The following is a 22,455-nucleotide window of genomic DNA, read 5'->3' on the forward strand; positions in this document are numbered from 1 at the left end:
TGAGGAAGTTGAGAACCAGCAAGAAACTGCAAATGAGAAAATGTAGAATATATGGGCAGAGAGGCAGGTAAGAGAGTGCATGAGAAATGTCCCTCTTCTGATTGTTTCTGTATTATCATCGAATTTGCAAAACACAAGCTAAAAGGAAGGATAAGAAAGGAGGTGTTAGAGATTTAAAAAGAGGGGGAAGGAATACAGTAGACAATTATATAGAGTAGAAGTATAAATAGATTCAGAAAAAGTGGTTTAATTGCTTAAACTTATTGAATCAGTTGAAGATATTTAACCAGAGTTAATGTTTTATATTCCTTGCAATTTTTTATATTTTCAGGAGGGTGTTTGCATAAATGCCTTGCTTTCCCCCCTCTACATTTTAGCTTATTTATACTTGGATAGTGCTCCCAGGGCTCCTCTGAACGATGATACAAAGTATGTCCCTTCCAACTACTTCCTTCCTTTCTTCAAATTTCGCTGAAACATCAACTCATACCTACAACAACCATCCTCCCCATCCCTCTTGATTTCTGCTGTAGTATCCCTTATTTTCGTAACACTTGCTCTCTGACATACTAATTTAATTGTTTATTTTATTTATTATTCATTGCCTGCCCACCCAGCTCCATAATATAAACTGTACAAGGGCAGAGATCTTTGGTCACTAATGTATCCAAAACTCCTTGAATAATGCTGGACACTTGGAAGACAGTGGATACACACATGTTGAAGGAAGAAGTAAATTTTGAGTTGTCTGTGAATCCTTTAAGATAAGCTTGGATTATGGAACTTGGAGATATATTTAGATATGTAACACTGAAGTGCATGAAAGTAATTTTTATTTTTCTGGATTTTTACAAGTAATCAATGTTGTTACTGAAACCATTTGGATCGATGCAAAAATATTCAATGTAGAAAATAAGAGTCTGAGCATAAATGTGGAAAATAAGATAAAGTCTAAGAATGATTTCAGAATTCTGGAGACTACCAGTATTCATGTATGGGAAGTGGAAGAGAAACCTAGTGATGTCACATCAGAGTTGTGGTTAATCCTGTATGTTATATTTCAAAAGGATATTGACATAGCAGAAAAGTTCCAACAGAGAGTAAGCAGGACAATAAGAGTCTAGAAACAAGTTCAATAAAATGGAAATGTTAAGCCTGAATGAAATAAACTTACTTCAAGAAGACAATACACCAGTTTAAAATTTTATTGAATGGAGCACTGGGTGTTATACGCAAACAATGAATCATGGAACACTACATCAAAAACTAATGATGTGTAATGTATGGTGATTAACATAATATAATAAAATTAAATTGAAAAAAATAAAATTATAGGTAGAATTCCCACTAAAATCAATTGGCGCTGATTCATAGGATTCAGATATGGAGTTAAAAAAGACTTTGTAGCAATTGAAGAATGCCCAACTAAGGAAGTAGTTTCCAAATTTCAGTGTCCACTATAAGTAGCTGATAATAATTAGTGACAAATTACGGGCCAAGTCAGGGTATTTTTTGATTGGGTTAGAGTTTGCACTAAATAACCCATAAGATCCTTGGCACATTATAGTTTGACACCTCTGTAACACAAAATTTAGCTTTATGTAGTCAGTCAACATATCCTAATTTTAAATCAAAACAAAAACAATGCCTAAGATAGAGCAATATACATTTCTTCATAAGTAAACTTTATTTTCTTATTTTTTATGCTTCTTTATGCATGTTTATTTTTACATTTGAATTTTTTTCATGAGATATTTTCAGCCATAACATAAAAAACTGCAAATTGAATTATATAAATACAAACTGAGTTTTGCTTTCCCTCCATGAATTTGTAAAGTGAGAAATGTGAATAAAATTCACTTTAGCAAATTTATTAAGTTGGGAAAATATTTCATTCTTCAGTCATGCATACAATTTTCATAAAAATTCACCTCTTTGAAACAGCATCCATATGATTGTTATTAGCCATGTTAACCATGATATTTACCCATTACTATCATTTTCTGATAGCCTTGCAGAAGTGGCCCATCTGATTCAAATTCTGGGTTTTGAACCTCTATTTTGGTAAGAATCTCTTGTAGAATTACTAATGCTCCTAAAATCCAGACAAAATAAGATGTCACTAAACCCCCGGCAGTTTGGCTGTGGTAAATTTGTTTTACCCTGCATTCTTATACCAGTTAGCCAAGAAGTTAAAACTTGATCATAAACCTTCCTTATGAAATTGTTAGAAAGAATTATTAGAATCTGGTCATGGAAAAGTGTCAAAGGTGAACATTTAATTCTAATGATTTTAAGATCTAATCTTTGCCCATAAAGTAAATCCATCACTTGAAACATTAACTTTTCCTAAGCACTGCAGAAGGTAAAACTTTGTAAAAATCTGGGTGACTTTCCCTTTAATAAAATGCATGTTTCTGTTATATCTCTTACAAAAGCTATACTAGGTGTATTTTGTTTCTTTTTTAAAAAAGATTTTATTTGTTTGAGAGAGGGAGAGAGAGGGAGAGCACAAAGGGAGAGTGGGAGGGAGAAGCAGACTACCCACTGAGCAGGGAGCCCCACCTCAGGGCTGGATCCTAGGACCCTGAGATCATGAACTGAGCGGAAGGCAGATGTTTAAGTGACTGAGCTACCCAGGCACCCCTTTTTTTTCCCTTTCTTTTCTTAAAAACATCAGCCATAGGCAACTGAGTGATGAGGAATATCTGGGCATCTTCCCTTCTTATCTCATTAAGGAAAAACTTTTTTGAGTCTTCATGTATGGCGCATTGTGGTGAGCACTGGGGATTCAAAGATGATTGCATGAGGAGTTGAACTTCTGTAATAACCTCAGTTATTGAGTCCCACATCCTCCCTCTACATCATCCCACCTGCCTTTACTAAATGACAAACAAGCAGAAGATAAATCTACCTGCCTCAATCATGCTTAGTGTTCCAAAATAGTTAAAATGCAAATTTTAGGAAAAAAAAGAATTTTTGTAAAAGAAAAAGTGGTGGGGGGGGTAGAGTGGCATGGTGAGAGATACCAGGGATATAGACATCAGCAAAGCCCTAGTCCTAGTCTATAAGTGCAGAGTAAAAACCCTCTGCTGACAAGATAAACTGCAAAGAGAAGATTGCTGGCACCTTTATCTTTCTGTTACAAACTGCCTTAAATCATTTTGGAAATAGGTAGAACACAAATAATGGCAATATGGTATTGATATTTTGTAAATGTATATACAGTATGTGTATATATATATATAGTGATAAGTAGTAATATTTCATTTTTAGTATTATACTTGAAACATCAAATTCTGCTTGTCACTCATTCCAGAAGTATCATTTTTATGTGGCTCAAACTATCTGTGGCTACTGAGTTCACCTGAGCATTCAATATTGGTTATTAAATTAATACATCTTACTTCATCTGGAATAATTTTTAATTCACTTTTTAAAAAAAATTTTATTATGTTATGTTAATCACCATACATTACATCATTAGTTTTTGATGTAGTGTTCCATGAGTCATTGTTTGCGTTTAACACCCAGTGCTCCACTCAGTATGTGCCCTCTTTAATACCCATCACCAGACTAACACATCCCCCCTCCCCCTCCCCCCTAGAACCCTCAGTTTGTTTCTCAGAATCCAGTCTCTCATGGTTCATCTCCCCCTCCGATTTCCCCCCCTTCATTTTTCCCTTTAATTCACTTTTTAAAGCACATGGTGCAATAACAAGGATTGAAATAAAAGATTTTTCATTTTATTGTCACATGAGATGATCTGTTTAAAATTTGGAGGCATTTAGTCTATTACAACGTCTGTTACAGTGAAGCAATATATTATGGTAAGAATCATCACTTGTAACCTTGCTTTTTAAACTAACCTAGGAAATATTGTTTAAGGTACAAAATAAGGTACATTAAACAATGCCATTCCATTCATTACAGGTTGGATATAAATTGGGTGGCAGTCATTTGAAGTACTTCTGATATAGCTTTAGCTCCTTTCCGTTTTCCTTTCTAATATTGTGCATGTCTGGAGAGCTGGCAGAAGCCGATTGTGTAGCCTGAGCGAGCTTAATGATGCCGTGGTTCGCTTTCCCTATCTCCCAGCTTTTGCAGAGCTTCAGCCCCCTTTAGAAGCACAATTCAATAAGCGCTGTTTTGAAACAGTGACATTTAATGAACTACTTAGAAACCCTTTCCTATTGCTTGTTTTTATCTGTTCTTTTCTTAACCATCGCACTCCCATTGTGAGATAAAAGTGAAATATATTCAATAGCTACAGCTGGAAGAAAAGCTCTGCCAAGTGGGTTCTGGATGCACTCGCTGGTACTTTTAGAAGGTTTGGACAGAGAGGCTGTAACCTGATCAACAGTAAGCACCACCTCGGTCACAGTTTTGCCGCTGCTGCTGGCACTAAGATATTGATTCTCTGCTTCCATGTCTCTTTGATGTCACCTTAGAGCATCAATGTGGGAGAAAATATATATCGACAGATTTTGCCAGACATATAATGCAAGGTGTTGCACTTGGTGGCAAGTGTAGAAATGGGATTTTCTTTTTTTTCCCCACAATATTCTTCAGTTATAGGTTTATGTCAATTATATTTTTTGTTTTGAAGTTTTATTTAAATTCCAATTAGTTAACCTAGAGTGTAATACTAGTTTTAGGTGTACAATATAGTGATTCAATACTTCCATACACCTTCATTTTAATGTTGGAAAGTAACCTGTCCTCTGATGCTCTCTGGTTGTTTTTAATGTTCTTCAAGTTCTATGGAGAATTGGTATAGATTCTGTAATCTGCATAGGATTAACCCTTTCCTAGTAAGAAGTTTAATGCCTCAAAATCCCCAGGACTCTAAGGTTGGATGTTTTTTTCACTCTTTACTAAGAAATCAAGGAGAAATTTTACTGCCATGAATGTTTCCATGTTCTTCTTTTTTTTTCATTGCATGCATTTTACTTTTTGTTTCCATGTTCTTTAAGAGAAATCATAATGTATTTGACCAAAGCTTCTGAAAAGTTTGAGCTCATTCTCTAGTTCATCTCACATGGGAGCCCATTTCTGTTGAAATGCATTAGAATTTTGGGCTGTTTATGTTAATGGAATTATTTTTACTGCCTCCTTCATACATTTTATGGCCAAGCGCACACCTATAATTTGATATTTCCCCACCAAGAAGTATGTTGTCAGGAGATACTGAGAATTTATTTATGAGCTACTTTCCACAGATGGGTTAAATCTTACTGCTACACTCTAACTTTCAGGATGCATTCATTCAGGACATGTCACAACCTTTGTTAATCAAAATTGTGTTAGATATCTTTTTGCAAAACAGAAGAGTGAATGTTATCCTTTTATTAGAACAAGCTACGTTCTTATGAGATTTATATTTTCTTTGGTCAACACTTAAAGTCATGTTGAAGACCAAGAAATCTATAGAGATCAGGCAATATAAACAAACTTGGTTATTTTTATAAAACTAATTGGCTTCCATCTTGTCTGGGATTTGCACCCTGATAAATACTGAGTTGCTAATCTAGTGAGCATGTGCTTTAAAAGATCCCTCTGAAGAAGCGTGGCTTTTCACTTCTTTTTTGTTCTATGACGTATTTAGTTCAATTAAATTTTTGGCTTCTAAGGACATGCTCGAAAGAGACTGCATGACTTTCTGCTCTATTTCACAACTGTTCGTCCAACATTCAATCATAAGCAAGCTTTCTAAATTATCTGACTACGTATTCCATAGTTGTGGCATTTTCTGCTAAAGTGATTCAGAATTTACCAATGTCTTCCTCTTTAAATAGAGATACCATGTTTGAAGCAGCTGAATTAGATTTGAGTTGCCTCATGAAAGGGAAAAATTAAATGATCTGTCGACAAAAGTAACTTGTGACGTAGCATTATAATAGAAATATGTGAGTTGTAAACACTGCAGAGAAAATAAATCTCACAATGAACTGCATTCCTTGAATCCCCAAGAGGGGATTATATCATAATACCTTAGGGTTTTTAGTTTCCTATCTGAGATTCATATTAAGAAATTGAATAATTTGCTGGAGAGTAAAATTTTAGAGAATTATATTGGGCCTTATGGTCCTAGATACCAATAGACAAAGTACTGGAAATGCTGTTTCTAACTGTGCTACTTACTTGTTTTTTTTTAAATTTTTTATTGTTATGTTAATCACCATACATTACATCATTAGTTTTTGGTGTAGTGTTCCATGATTCATTGTTTGTTCATAACACCCAGTGCTCCACGCAGAACGTGCCCCTTCCAATACCCATCACCAGGCTAACCCATCTCCCCACCCTCCTCCCCTCCAGAACCCACAGTTTGTTTTTCAGAGTTCATCGTCTCTCATGGTTCGTCTCCCCCTCTGACTTACTCCCCTTCATTCTTCCTCTTCTGCTATCTTCTTCTTTTTCTTTTTTCTTAAAATATGTTGCGTTATTTGTTTCAGAAGTACAGATCTGTGATTCAACAGTCTTGCACAATTCACAGCGCTCACCGTAGCACATACCCTCCCCAATGTCTATCACCCAGCCACCCCATCCCTCCCACCCCCAACCACTCCAGTAACACTCAGTTTGTTCCTGAGATTAAGAATTCCTCATATCAGTGAGGTCATATGATACATGTCCTTCTCTGATTGACTTATTTCACTAAGCATAACACCCTCCAGTTCCATCCATGTCGTTGCAAATGGCAAGATCTCATTCCTTTTGATGGCTGCATAATATTCCATTGTTAATGTGCTGAGGAAATTAGCTGACTTTGTAAAGTCTTCATTTTCTTTCCAGCAAGGAAAATATGCTTATGAGCAGTAACTGAAATTTATAATTCATGATTGAGTAGACCTCGGGGGTAGTTTTTTTGAGATGTTCAACAATAGTAATGAATAAATTAATGATCATTAATCCTATAGATTTTCTAAGTACAGAATGAATTTGAATTTGGTGGTCAAAAAGTTAACAGCGACTCCTGGGAGAAAATTTTGTTTTCTTATTTGAAAAAAAAAAAGCTATGTATTTTATTTTTCATTGAAACAGAATACTAGGTATATATAGATGATGAGATAAAGATATGGTTAATCTGGTTTTATAAACCATAATTATGTAATCATGGCTACAAAAAAATGAAATCATGTGAAGAGTGAGCTTTGATTATCCTTGGGCAAAATAATTCTTCTCCAACATCCTTATTTTCAAGGAGCACCCTGGTGCAAGCTCAACAGAATTATATTCCATACTCTAAGAAATGTGTCAATAGATGTTTCCTGGAGAGCTTCATTAGTTGTCTTTCATGAGGTTGTTTATATGTATGTGTCTTGTGAACTATTTGACGATATCATAACATATAGCAGGGACTTATTTTTATTCGTTTGGGTGATCTTGATCCCTAGCTTTTACAGTGACTGGACACTGGACACTTGCCACACAATTAAAATTATGGTATTTTTAGTTGTTTACATTATTTGATAAGAAATGGGGCACGGGGGTGGCTCAGTCGTTAAGCGTCTGCCTTCGACTCAGGTCATGATCCCAGGGTCCTGGGATCGAGCCCTGCATCGGGCTCCCTGCTCCATGGGAAGCCTGCTTCTCCCTCTCCCACTCCCTCTGCTTGTGTTCCCACTCCCTCTGCTTGTGTTCCCTCTCTCACTGTGTCTCTCTGTCAAAAAATAAATAAAATCTTTAAAAAATAAAGAAAAATTAAAAAAACTAATAAAGAAAATATCTAAAATTATTGTAGAATTATGGAATATAAAGTTGAGCTATAAGATGAAGAAATACAGTTTAATACTCATGCAACATGCTAAATATCTTATAAACTAATATAAAATGATGAAGATAAAAGGGAAGAAAGATGTTTAAATTCTGAAGTGACTATGAGATTTTCCAAACCATAGGTTATATACATATATCTGTTTATTACAAAGTAGAATTCAGTGTAAGAAAAAAAAGTTTCTTGCACACTGACATATAACACATTATTTCTTCTGCAAAAGGTTGAAAAGAAGTGGACAATAGCTGGCCAAGAATCATGAATATTACTTTTGATTTTGTCATAGGTCAACTTAATCATAGGTAAATTTCTGAAATTCAGGGATGTACATGTGAATATACATCAATATCAAAGGAGAAATTCTAATCTAAAAGAAGCTAATAACTTAATGTCTACTTCATACATAGACTTTATAAATAAAGTTTAGATGTATAATTGAAGGGTTTCATTTTGATCTGGGTAAAAATATATATCAGAAAATAATATAAAACAAGTAACTTAAGGTTACATATGTTTTTAGGAAAAAAATTCAAACTGGTTGGACAACAAGCCAATTATGAAAGAATGACTTTTTTCTTTGTCTTCTTATTTAAGTAGGCCAATACCCAGATTTGTGAACAACAACAAAAATGGTTGATATAATATTATTCCAGATGTTAATTGTTTCGAAACAATCTGATAAAAGGTAACCTCAGGAAGACTAAATTTTAATGCTAATTTTCATTTAAACATTTTAAATCTTCTGTCTGTTAAGGAAGAAACATTTTGTAGCCAATTAAAAACAAGCCCAAGATTTTAGAAATTCTAAACTTTTAACCCCCTGTCTTTGGTCTTCTCTGTGACCTTTGAGTGGTAAGGAAAAGCATAAGCTTTATACTTTTGATATTGAAGACATACTGTGAATTTTTGTAATTGTTTAATTGGATGTACTGGAATACTTGAAAATTGAAACTTTCTGAACTATATATTTTTTAAAAGTCAGTTCTATTAAAGTATAATTTATATGCCATATTTTGCCCTGTTTAGGTACATCATTCTCTGAGTTTTTGCAAATGCATGCAGTCATATGCCCATATTTCTATCATCTCAAATAATTAGCTCATGCCCTTACCCTTAGGCCCTGGACACAACTAATCTATTTTCTGAACTTATAAATTTGCCTTTTCCAGAATGTCATGTAAATGGAAACACGTAATACGTAACCATTTGGGTCTGGACTTTTTCACTTAGTTCAGTATATTTGAGATATATCCAACTTGTTGCACTTCCAGTAGTTGGTTTGCCTTTATTAGTAAGTAGTATCATATCATATGGATGTTCAACATATGTGGTTTTAGTAAACACGTGTGTTTTATTCCCAAAGAGACTTTAATATGAAATACTGCTATTTAGGAAAATAGCATGATACTAGAAAGTTTTTATTTCTTTTCACATTGTATGTTTTAAGGCCTTTAGAAATAAAAAAAAATTGCATATATTCACCCTTTAAAAACATGAACATCAGTACTTTTGTAGAAAAGCTGTATAATAAATAGAAAGTGCACAGGCTTTCTAATCAACATCAAAATTCTCTTTGAGTATGCTTAACTTTGAGTCCATCAGAAATGACTTTGGCTCGGCCACTGCCAGTGAAATAAGTAATCTAATTAGGAAGAAGCTGATTCAGGACAGATAACTCCAGAAAAGACTGTCCAAGACCTTTATGTACCCTTGAAGTCATCATAAGTAAAATTTCTTGGCTCCAGCCTCTATGTTTGTTTCCAGTACCAGTGCTCTTGAGTCTCCTCTTTGGCATCACTCCATTTTGCAGACTTGTTTAATAAAGTCTCTGGCTCAAAATATTTTTTCCAGCTTCTTACTGTGTTTACACTTGAACTCCTAAACACAGCTACCACTTAAATATTGTTAAAAGAACAGTGATCTATCATGGCCTTTTTATACATGAAAGCCTTGAAAAATACTCCTGAGCCTTATTTTCCCTGTGTAGTCTATTGTGGGAATACCAAGCTGAAGACTGCAGATTCAAAATTAAATTCTCCAGCTATATTTTTCATAGCTAAGGGGACTCTGCTTACCTAGTTCAACTCTCTGCCAGTGTCCCTTATGTGTAAACATACAGTACAAATGTAAGTCCTCCTCCTATGACAACCTTGCAGTTTAAAAGAAGGATTTCCTGCCTACTTACATTATTATTACTATTTATTCGAATTTTATGTGGCATTGACCTTGATCTGCTAAGAGTGTTTCTTTTTTTTTTTTTTACATTGTATTAATTACTGTAAATGCTTGTTTATGTCATGGATAATAGAGGATATCTATCACCCAATTTGTTGTGCTCCACACCATCAAAGATAATAACATTGTTCAATTTCCAATTAATCCCGAAAGGCAAGTTACTTTTAGACACAACCATTTAGGTTATGGAGTTAATGACACAATGGGTTTAGAATGAGCAGGGCGGGGGGAAAGAAGAATTTTTAGAATTTCTCAGTGGTTCATAACCTATAGCAATTGATAAATCATGTAATCCCTTGAAGCCCAAGAAATAAAGCACTAGGAGGATAATGATTTTACTAGACTTTTCCATGCTCTAATTTCTTTTAAATATAGTATCTAACCTTTTTTATCTATATGGAGATTGATCAGTTATATAGTAAAGTTACTGGAATCAGTGAACAACTTGCTAAATTTAAATTTTAAAAAAAGTACTTACTCCAAAGAAGACATATAGATGGCCAACAGACACATGAAAAGATGCTTAACAGTCTCATCTTCAGGGAAATACAAATCAAAACTACAATGTGATATCACTTCAAACCTGTCAGAATGGCTAAAATCAACAATACAAGAAACAACATGTTTTGGTGAGGATGTGGAGGAAGGGCAAACATCTTGCACTGCAAATTGGTGCAGCCACTCTGGAAAACAGTATGGAGGTTCATCAAAAGATTAAAAACAGAACTACCCTATGATCCAACAATTGCACTACTAGGTATTTACCCAAAGAATACAAAAATACCAATTCAAAGGGATACATGCCCCCTGATGTTTATAGCAGCATTATCTACAATAACCAAATTATGGAAACAGCCCAAATGTCCATTGACTGAAGAATGGATAAGAAGAGGTGGTTCATATATATAATGGAATATTACTCAGCCATAAAAGAATGAAATCTTGCAATTGGCAATAACATGGATGGAGCTAGAGAGTATTATGCTAAGCTAAATAAGTCAGTCAGAGAAAGACAAATACCATATGATTTCACTCATATGTGGAATTTAAGAAACAAAACAATCGAGGAAAGGGAGAGAAAAAAGAGAAAGGCGAACCAAGAAACAGACTCTTAACTATAGAGGACAAACATGGTTACCAGAGGAGAGGTGGGTGGAGGGATGAGTTAAATAGGTGATGGGGATTGAGGAGTGCACTTGTTGTGATGAGCACTAGGTGTTGTATAGAAGTATTGAATCACTATATTGTACACCTGAAACTAATATTACTCTGTGTGTTAACTAACTAGAATTTAAATAAAAACTTTTAAAAAGTGCTTGCATCTCATTTCCACCATAAGAGCCGGAGGTTTTCTTGATGTTTGGAAAATGTCCTAATTATACCACTGTGGTTTATTGCAACTCCTGCTTCTATGGATGACATTCTGATTCAGTCAATATTTATTCTAGCTAAATTAGTAGTAACTTCTTTTAATTCCAAGACTGGTGGGCATAATGAAAGGTAAGGGTGCCTCTAGAAGAGAAGCAGTAGTGGATAACTGATTGCATTCATGGCAGTCTACTTAGAGTGTTACAAACCGTCCATCAAAATGGGACAACAGTAATACGTAATCTGGTTTTTGTTCATGGGTTAGGCTTGGCTCAGTAAGGTATTTCTAAAACATTTCTGTGCATTTCTTAAGTGCAGCAAAATACACAGGTATGTGTGTTATGTTAAATACTTTAGTGAATTTAGGGAATAAAATAACACCACATTTTCAAAAGATTCCTTAAAAAGAGAAGAGATAGAAAGATAACAATAATTTCAAGGGAAGTAGTTAATTTTGTGTTTTTCTCATACATTAGAAAAAAACTCAACAAAAAACTATATACTTACATATAATTTAACACCTTTTTATAGCCACAAAATTAAATAGCCTTTTAAAGAATATTTTGCAAATTTAAAATAAAACTCAATGGTTTAAAAACAACATGTGAATATTTTTATCTAAAATATTCAGGTTGATAATTGATATTAGTGAGTTCATTATGAAACTGTTCAGTCTGTCAAGAAGATTGGATATTTTATTTACACATTAACTATAGAGTAGCTTATATACACGTACATAACTAGAGAAATTTTCCAAAGAGGAGATGAAGAAAGTCATTTTGTAAATAAGCTGATTCAGCATATTTGCATAGTGTTTGACAAATTGCTGGCAGAATAAAGAACAGAGGAATATAAATTTAGATCTAACTAAGGCTTCCATAAATACACCAAGAGAGAAGTCAAATGAGAAAACATAGTTGATACCCACAGGGGTATGCATATGCTAATAAAACTTTAGTAACTACTTGGATAATACACAGAGCACATCAACAATGTTGGTATGTCATGCAGAATGCTTTAACTATAATAACAACACTTTATTTTTACGTGCACAAAAATTGTGCATAGGTATTTTGGTCATATTCTTAATTATTTATATAAACATTCACTGCATTACTTTTTAAAGGAAGATTATTACACGGCTTATTTTATTTTTTCTCTGTAAAGTCTATTAATTTAAAGTAAATTTATAGTTACTTTAAACAAGAAAATTACTTTAACATTAACTACTTTGTTACTTAATCTCTTCATTTCATATAGTTAAAAAATAATAGATGGCATTTATTAGGGAAAAAAGTCATAATTAATGAAATATTAACATTATTGATTATTTAATTTTACTACTTAAAATTAGGTATCGTAGCTCAAAGTAAGGCAATAACATGATCTGGTTTATTGTTATCCAAGCTGTGTTCTTTAAAACATTAACAGGTGTTTCTTTAATTAATTTCAGCATTTTTCTCCTAACACTTATTTTTAATCCATAGTAAACATTATATTGCATCCAGACCTTGGTTTCTAATAGTATTATCCAAATAAAGGAACAAGAGTTCCTTGGAGAAATGGCAAATTCTGAGACTGAGATAATACATTCCAAAAATGAACCTGGATTGTCTTGTGGTGACAAAAAGAAAATTGCTAAACACACACACACACACACACACACACACACACACACACACACACACACCAATAATATCAGAGGAAGAGAGGTCCTGATAGCCAAAGGTAAAAAATTTGAGCAACAAAATAAAGTAATAATGGATTACAATCTTAAATATAAAATAATATTCATGATTCCATATTAATGTAAAGAAAAGAGTGAATAAACACTTTAGAAATCCCAATTCTTTGTCATAGGTAAAAAAATAAATTCCAGTGAAAGAAGTTAAAAGCAAAAGTGATAAAACTGTTACAAGGAAATTTAAGTAATACTAGGGTGGGAACTATCTCCCAAAACACAAACACTTCTTAAAAATGATAAAGAAAAATATTTATTTCTTTATATAAAAATAAAGAAAAACTAACAGATGAAAAAATGCAATATTCTAAGCAAAGAGATAAGCAACAAAGGAAGGTAATAAAAAGAGATAATTTTTGTGACGTATTCAGTATGCAAATAATTAAGAGCTCAAAATAGAAAACTGACAACTTAATATAGAAGTAAACAAAGCGTATGCCAAGTCCGTGTTCAGCCTCACTATGATTTTAAATAAATGAATTTTACAATACAATGTTAAATCATTTTGCACCATCAGATTAACACACACCCAAACAGACAAATTATGAGAATAGAGTGCAGAGCAATAGCGATTTATATACAATATTACAGCAATCATAAGCTGATTTAAGCTTTAAAAGTACAATTTGACAGTATTCTTTGTGATTTTAAATAAACACGTTTCTGGGGCAAATAAACCCCTTCTAAGAATTTACCTTAAGAAATATTATATTTGATGAGTGTGGGGCTCCTCGGTGGCTCAGTCAGTTAAGCGTCTGCCTTCAGCTCAGTTCATGATCCCAGGGTTCTGGGACTGAGCCCCAGGTCCAGCTCCCTGCTCAGTGGGGAACCTGCTTCTCCCTCTTCCTCTGTCCCTCTCCTTGCTCATTCTCTCTCTCTCTCTCAAATAAATAAATAAAATCTTTTTAAAAAAGAAATATATTTGAACTCGATACATCTTCAAGAATAGTCAGTGCATCATTCTTAAAAAACAAAATAAATACATAAATAAATAAATAAAACATTACTTTGTTCATCAACGGGAATAGAATAGAGCACATAATGGGAGACCCCCCTTTTAGAGAATATTTTGTAGCTCATGAAGTATGGTGTATATTATATGATATGGAAAGAACTCTTTTATTAGATAAAAAAAGATTCAGAAAAATTATTTTAAGTGCAAGAAACAAAATTGTTAAGAATGGTTACCTTTGTGGAGGGGCATGGAATTGTGCATGTGAACAGTTTACAAAAATCTCTATTGAATTTCCTATTTCTTTAGATCTGGAATTTGTTCTGTGTTGCATATGTAGTTAATAAGGCAATGACATAAAACATAAATTATTATATATTTTTTCATACCTGGTTCTCTTATTTTTATCTGTATAACAGTATTATAAGGTTAAATAATTATGTAGTGGATAGTCAATTTTTGTTTTTAATGATCCTATTTAGATGAGCATAAGAAAGATAACAGCTTAGATGGTATTTCTCTTCCTGGTAAAGAAAAGCATAGACTGTACCTGTCAACTGAATTCAGAAGATGAAATAGTTTTACTTTAAAATAAATAATAGTACTATACCAATTTTATATTAATCATGATTTATTCAGAACAATATTTTCATTTCTAATAATGATACTCTAGTTTGTAAAAGCTTATCAAAATTACTTGAATATTTTTGTGCATTTTAAATAAACTGCTTCTATCACAATCCTATATTAATCTATATATCACTTAGTAAGAATCACACATCCAAACAAATGAAATTTGCATACATATTAAAGTAATTTTGCTACTCAAGGCCTAGGTAATTAATTAAGTTTCTTATCTCAAAATGTCATGAAAAAATAGGAATTTTTAAAGCCAATGACCTTCTGTTATTCTAAGTGTATAAACTGATATTATGAAAAGTTTACAGCAAAGGGGCACCTGGGTAGCTCAGTGGGTTAAACTCTTGATTTCAGCTCAGGTCATGATCTCAGGGTCATGGAATCAAGTCCCACATTGGGCTCTGCATTCAGCAGAGAGGCTGCTTGAGATTTTCTCCTCACTCTCCCTTTGCCCCGCCCCCCCACTCATTTTCTCTCTCTCTCTCTCTCAATCTCTCTCTCTCTCTCTCTCCCCTTCTCTCTCAAATAAATAAATCTTAAACAAAAATAAAGAAAAACTTATAGTAAAGAACTTTGGAATGGGTAAAAAATATCAAGTCCCCAAACACTCCCTTACTCTTTTACATAGCTCACTGTGTATTTTATCTTTAACTGTTATAAAAATCCAAGGAAATAACCTTACATTAAAGATTAAATTGTAATGAATCAGAAAAACAAACATATCTATCAAACTAGTGAACACCAAAATAACATGGGTATAGAGCTCCCCTAAATAGACTCTGACGGAAGAACAGAAACATCTATAAGTTGCGCTGGGTGTTATACACAAACAATGAATCATGGAACACTACATCAAAAACTAATGATGTAATGTATGGTGATTAACATAACATAATAAAATAAAAAAAAAGAAACATCTATAAGTTACTCACCTGCCATTAATATCTGTGCCTTTTTACATTTAGAGGTCTTGTTAATGCTTTTAAATAAAATATGAATGTGTGTGTATGATATGGATTATCCATCATTACTGTAGAGTCTTGTTTGGAAGAAAGCAAATAATAAATACACATAAAGAAAAGAGACTTATAAAAGACATAAGTTACACCTTTCATGTTTATATTTTGATTTATTGACACCTCTGAAGAATTGGCAGTGACCACTGCATTAAAAACACCCCTTGAAATTAAAAGCATAATGACAAGGACTAATAGATTTCATTCCTGTTTGATCTCTGCACTGACATCATATTTAGCTTGGTAATTTTAGCAAGGGACATTGAATCAATAACTCAATGATCTCAGCTTTGTTGATGTATAATCTTATCTTACATTATCTATAAAGCATTTATCAGCAACAATTTATAATATGGATGTTTGAATATGATGGGTTTGGGTACAAGATCTATTGAAATGATAAAGAGCAATTAGTTCATGTATCTCTGTTAAGTAATGTTAAAAGTAAATTCCTAAATGGATACTGCAGAATCATTCAACACCATACGCAGAGCACTGCACTTCATCATATTCTTGGCAGTCACAACATCAAATTGAGGGGAAGTCAGCCACACATCTTTCCAAACTTTTTGTTTGTTTGTTTTTTACTAAAATGTAGTTGTTGAGTTTTTCTTAAAAAGAAAAAAAAAAGAAAAGAATAATAATAAGCAGAAGCACTGTATTCTTATAATACTCTTAAACAAATTATGTTCTAATTCTAATTTAGACAACTTACATTACAGATATATACATGACTTCCAAATTCTAAATACATGACATTTTCCCATCAGTTTATACCATCATTATAAAGGTATGTTTTAACCTTTGATTTTTTTAAAATATCAATGCTTTTTATGCTTTTTTTAAGATTTTATTTATTTATTTGAGAGAGAGAGAATGAGAGATAGAGAGCATGAGAGGGAAGAGGGTCAGAGGGAGAAGCAGACTCCCTGCTGAGCAAGGAGCCCGATGTGGGACTCAATCCCAGGACTCCGGGATCATGACCCGAGCCGAAGGCAGTTGCTTAACAATCTGAGCCACCCAGGTGCCCCTTTTTATGCTTTTTAACACTCTTCCTATAGACTTATTATCCCTCAAACCAGTCATAAATGCTACACACTTTATATACTTTTTCTAAATGTTTACTTTTTACATATTTATCTTTGTGTTGTAGCCTACAATATTTTTTTCTGCTTAAAGAGTAAAAGAGCAGAATTGGATGTTTTAAAATTATAAACGTAAATTGTAAATGTATTTATTTGTGAATTTCCTTCAAAGGTAAATGTGTTTGATAATTTGTTGGGTAAAATTAATATTTTTACTCTTGGTACATAAACAAGGTAAAAACAGACAAACCTTTATTTCCTATTTGCTATTTCTAGAAAAAGAATAAATTGGGTGGCAACTTAAAAAGGTCTTTATAATAAGAAGGTTTGAAAAGGTTGCTAGAAAACTGGATAAAATAAGAAAAACAGAGGGCTGGGTCCATGATAGAAGTAGAGTCCTTAATATTATATGATAAATGGAGAACTGATCTAAAGCCATATAAGGATGGGACACACTTTCCAAAGAGATAGAATTAACTCACGTACTGTGTATTTAATACAAGTTAAAGAGTGAGAATTTGAGTCATCACTGTAGTCTGACAAAGACTTTACACCTATCCATTTGTGTCTTCTGCCCCAGCCTACTCCTATATCCACTAGGGTTCAGATGATCATATCAGTAGTGGGAAAACAGTGTCAGACAGAGTGGAGATAGATGCAGAAAGTCACCCACACTGTATCTGAGCAAATAGAAAAACAACTGCAATGTTATTCTACAAATAGCCTTCAATAATTAAAAATGAAAAGAAGAATCATTACATAAACTATCAAAAAGAGCTCAACCCAGAATATAATATACCTTAGAAAAGAAATTTCCCACAACTCTTTCAGCTATAGAACAACAATATAAGAATATGTTCTTTTTTTTAAGTCAAAACAAAGATGAAAAACATAGAAAAAGAATATAGAACCTAAAAATAACAAATGTTGGAGTTAAAAAACATGGGTAGCACAAAGAAAAGGAGAGAACTTGACAGAATACAGCACAGAAATACAAGGAGATAGTACGAAATAGAGCAAAGAAGGATAGAGAATGAAGAAAAGATTGCAGAACTATGTGGTTTATATATGCTATACTGAACATTGCTTATGTAAGCTAAACTACTACTACCAATAAAAACAATAAAAGCAATAATTATAGTGATGATAATAATAATAATAGCCTTAGTGAATTTTAAGATAAAAAGGGTAGAAATAAAATGCTGGACAAATATAACATGTAAGATGGATAATGACAGTTAAAGAGTCCCAGATTCCTTATTTTGACTGGAAGACCTATTAAAAATATAAATATATACTTTAAAAAAATTAAGTGGGTATAATCTAATGTCAATGATACAAATGAAAAAAGTGAGCTATTATGTGTATAATTTCTTTTTTTTTTAAAGATTTTTATTTATTTATTTGACAGAGAGACAGTGAGAGAGGGAACAGAAGCAGGGGGAGCAGGAGAGGGAGAAGCAGGCTTCCCATTGAGCAGGGAGCCCTATGTGGGGCTCGATCCCACGACCGTGGGATCATGACCCAAGCCGAAGGCAGACGCTTAACGACTGAGCCACCCAGGTGTCCCTGTGTATAAGTTCTAAAACAGTGGAAGTGTGTGGGGAGGAAGGATGAATTACTAATTTAAATTTTAAGAAAAAAACCCTCCAACAAAATCAAAATAAGGAAAGAAATAAGACAGAAAATAAAAGCATAAACAAGTTAGATAAATACAGTACAAAAGATACATTAGTAAAAAAAAAGCTCAAGTCTATCAGTGATCATTGTAAATATAATTGGAGCAAACTTTCAGTTAAAATATGGAGAGTATGACATGAGATTTTTTAAAAACATCAACAAAATCCAACTCTATTTCATTTACATGAGACATGTACAAAATCTGAGAATTAGGAAAAATGGAAAGTAAGCTGATGAAAACAGTATAGCCAGTAAACACCAAAGGAAACCTGTAATATAGGTAATGGGACACAGTGCATCATGGTGATTAGAGAGAGTCATGCAAACAGATGGAAAGGAGCTCTTTGAAATTCTAATTTACATGCACTTAAGATTGTTTTAAAATATATAAAGCAAAAATTTATAGATCTACAAGGAGAAATTGAAAAGTGATTGAAAATCATAGTGTGAGATTTCAACATACTTAACAAATGTCAAAAATTTAATAACATAATTAAAAAGCCAATAACTAAAGGATGCACATTTATCCTGACAACATTTATAAAATGGAATATTTATAAAATTATTTAGGTTTTTTTTAAAGATTTTATTTATTTGACAGAGAGAGAGATAGCGAGAGCAGAAACACAAGCAGGGGGAGTGGGAGACGGAGAAGCAGGCTTCCCAATGCGGGGCTCAATCCGAGGACCCTGGGACCATGACCCGAGCCAAAGGCAGACACTTAATGACTGAGTCACCCAGGCGCCCCTAAAATTATTTATGTATTAAGTCAAAAGTGAAGCTTCAGTAATCCCAAAGAATTCATAAAATACAGTCTATGTATTCTAACACAGAACTTTTTGTCCTCAGTAACAACTTTTTATGTCCACATTAAAAAATTATGGAATATACTTCTAAATAAATTATGCATCAAAGAGGAAATCATAATGAAAATTGCAAATACTTATTAATATAGGTAATAGTTAAAATACCACATATCATGACTGCAAGGTTAACATAAATCTTATTAAAGGGTGATATTTTTACATTAAAAAATGAACAAGAATGAAATTAGTGAACAAAGCATTCATCTCATGAAATTAGTAAAAACACCACAGAATATTTCTGATGAAAGTAAACAGGGGAAGTCAGTAAGGATAAAAGAAATAAATCTAAGAAAAAAAACAATGCAGAACTTTTTTGTGAAAATGCAAATGAAATAGGTAAATTTGCAGAGAGATTATTAATGAAAAAATAGAACATGAGTAATAACATTAGGGAAAATGTAAACTAAGTGCTCATATGACAGAACTTAACACATGAATAGGAAGCTACCATGAGACTATTTATGCCAATGGACTCAGAAACAGACTAAACAGTCAAATTTCAATAAAAATTTAACTAATGCAAACTAACTTAAGAAAAAAAAAATTAAATATTTCTATAAATTAAAGAAAAAGAACTAGATGTTAAAATATATGCCACAAATAAAGCAACATAAAAGTGAGGATTTTACATAAAATTATGACTCCATAATTTTAAGATTCTAATTTCAGAGAAGAGAAAAGTAGGGAATAAACCCAGATTCATTTATAGGGCCACTGTAAAATTGATCTAAAATTAAACCAAACAATGTAAAAAATTAAATTTATAAGCCAACCTCATGAAAATAGGTGCAAACATTTTAAACACTATATTAGCAAAGCTATTCCAGCAATGTATACTAAATACATATTCGGGCATATTGTGATTATTAGAGGAATAGAAAATTTTAGAATATCAATTATTATAATTAAAATATGAGATATTGAAAGAAACAATATATAAATATCTTGAAAGTTTCAGGAAAAAAGCATGCAGTGAAATTCAACTTTATTTATGTTAAAAAAATCTGGTAAAATAGGAATAAAATGATAATTTCTCAAACAGATAAAATGATTCAAGGCATTTTATTTTAATTTCTTTTTCTTTTTTTTTTTTTTAAAGATTTTATTTATTTGCTAGAGAGATAGCGAGAGCAGGAACACAGCAGGGAAGTGGGAGAGGAAGAAGCAGGCTTCCTGCCGAGCAGGGAGCCTGGTGTGGGACTCGATTCCAGGACCCTGGGATCATGACCTGAGCTGAAGGCAGATGCTTAACGACTGAGCCACCCAGGCGCCCTTTATTTTAGTTTCTGATCAAGACTAAGAAACATGCTTATTTAATTTGTTGTCAATAACAATTTCTAATTCTATACATTTGGAAATTAGAGAACTTAGTCCTAAATAATCTCGTTACATCAAAGAGAAACTCATAATGAAAATTGTAGATGGTTATTACTATAGACAGTACTGAAAACCACATGCTTCTTGATGTCTGAGTCAGTATAGGAAGACAAGGAAAAAACGTTCGGTTTGTAAAAGAGTAATTGAAACTGACTATGAAGATGATATAATTGACTGAGTAGAGAATACTAAAAACCTCACAGACATCTTTTTACAAACATTAAGAAAGTTTAGTAGGATGACAGGATTTAAGAAAACTGATAAAAATCAATTCCCTTTTGTACATTATCTCTAAACAATTAAGAAAAATTAAGAGCAACAGGGAGTAAAATATCAGTTACCTAGAAATAAATTTCACAAACTTTAAAAGAACGCTAGGTAAAAAAAAGAGAGAGAGAACATTAAGGGAAACCCACATAAACAGGAAAACTTACCATGAACATAAAGAGAAACTCTATACAGTAAATGTGATAATTCTGTAAAAATTAAACTAAAGCTTCAGAATAATTGCAATACAAATCCCAATAGGGCTTTTGGGTGGAACTCAATGAGCTGATTCAAAACTTATGTGGAAACCAAAGATTCAATAGTTAAGATTTCCTTGGGTGGAGGAAGATAAGGTGAGGAAAGTGTCCAAACAGATACCAACTTCTTATAAACAGTTATTAAAACAAAGTATGTATTGGCACAAGAAGAGTTAAATTAACAAGTAGACAATAACAGAAAACTCAGAAACAAGGTTAGAGGGAAAAGAAAATACTTTTTCAAAAAATTGACAACTATTTATCTATTTAGAGAAAAAATAGGTGTCTATTTTATACCCCAGAACAATAAATTGACTTCAAATTTATCTATGACTTAAAGAAAAAAATTTTTAAAAATGGGAAATAAAAGTAGCAGAAATTTTGAAAAGTATTTAAAGGTTTCTTCAGACCAAAATGTATAACCTTGAAAAAAAGTGCAGGTTGTACCATATTAAAAGAATGATTTTATTTACTTAAAAAACAATATAAAAATTTTAATAAGCTGTACATTGCAAATACTTCAATTCCCTATACACTTTCTTTGCTTTATATTTCTTTAAAGAGGCAATTACTGTCTTCTTAGTGTGTGTATGTGTGTGTTTTAAGTTTTTGTTTAAATTATCATTAACATATCATGTAATATTGGTCTCAGGAGTAGAATTTAGTGATTCATCACTTACATATACCACCCAGTGCTCATCACAACAAGTGCCCTCCTTAATACCCATCACCTGTTTAACCCATCCCCTGGCCACCTCCCTTCCATCAACCCTCAGTTTTTTCTCTATTGTTAAGAGTCTCCTATGGTTTGCCTCCCTCTCTTCCCCCCCTTCCCCTATACTCATCTGTTTTGTTTCTTAAATTACACATATGAGTGAAATCATATGGTATTTGTCTTTCTCTGACTGACTTGTTTAGCTTAGTGTAATACACTGTAGCTCCATCCACATCATTGCAAATGGCAAGATCTTATTTCTTTTGATGGCTGAGTAATATTCCATTATATATATATATGCATATATATATATATGCATATATATATATATATATATATACACCACAACTTCTTTATCCATTCATCAATCAATAGTCATTTGAGCTCTTTCCACTATTGTTGATAATGCTGCTATAAACATATAACATGTGTCCCTTTGAATCAGTACTATTATATCCTTTGGTTAAATACCTAGTG

Source organism: Callorhinus ursinus, unplaced genomic scaffold (genome assembly GCF_003265705.2).
Source record: "Callorhinus ursinus isolate GAN/ISIS: 27379988/994484 unplaced genomic scaffold, GSC_fseal_2.0 scaffold3, whole genome shotgun sequence".
NCBI lineage: Eukaryota > Metazoa > Chordata > Mammalia > Carnivora > Otariidae > Callorhinus > Callorhinus ursinus.